The following is a 699-nucleotide window of genomic DNA, read 5'->3' as shown; positions in this document are numbered from 1 at the left end:
ATCTCCTTCCTCCTCCTCCCCATGCAGCGCGTCACCCGCCTGCCCCTCCTGACCGACGTGAGCACCAGCCTGGGCCCGGGGGGGACAGAGGCGCCTGGGCCCCCGTCTCACACTCAGACCCGGTGTTGCTCCCTTGGGACCTCCTCCTCCACCCACCGCCCATGATGAGGAGGGTGATAGGGCTTCAGTTGCCATGGTGATGTGGTCCCAGCATCGTCTCCGTCGCCCGTAGAACTGTCTCTGCCAGGACCTGGTCCTGCGCTTTACATGACGGGCATGTGGATGCGTCTTACCCCGCGTCACCCAGAAGGTCCTGGGCCCTCGGCGCCTCCTGCCTCGCACCCCTCGGCCAGTCGTCCCGGGTGCGGGGAGAGGGACTCGGAGGGGCTCCCTGGAGTGACCTGCGTCTCTGAGATGTTGGCTCAGGGCAGAGGGGCGTGTGAGGGTGAAAGGCACATGCATGCACATGTGGACACACACGTGGCAGGAGCCCAGCTCAGCTCCTGGAGGCAGCATGTGGCCCTGTGCTAGGCGGTCACCTGTCCAAGCCAGATGGGCTTTCTGGGAGGAGTAGGAATAGCGGCTGTGGGCCCCCTGGCTGGACAAGGGTGGCCAGGATGGGAAGGGGCAGGGTCCTGGGGGCACTCATTCCAAGTCCCCCCCAACCGGCCTGACCCGGCTGAGCCATTCCACCTGGGT

At 66.1% G+C, this 699-nt stretch overlaps 1 protein-coding gene across 1 annotated transcript in view; it reads left to right on the top strand.

Moving 5' to 3' along the window:
- Positions 1-699, top strand: part of ARHGEF16 (Rho guanine nucleotide exchange factor 16) — an 11828-nt gene that overhangs the window by 7636 nt on the left and 3493 nt on the right. The gene's annotated exons all lie outside the window — the stretch shown is intronic.

The sequence above is a fragment of the Myotis davidii genome, unplaced genomic scaffold (genome assembly GCF_000327345.1).
Source record: "Myotis davidii unplaced genomic scaffold, ASM32734v1 scaffold427, whole genome shotgun sequence".
In the NCBI taxonomy this organism is placed as follows: domain Eukaryota; kingdom Metazoa; phylum Chordata; class Mammalia; order Chiroptera; family Vespertilionidae; genus Myotis; species Myotis davidii.
Note: the sequence above shows the minus strand (reverse complement) of the source record. Positions and strands in the feature narration are given on the sequence as shown.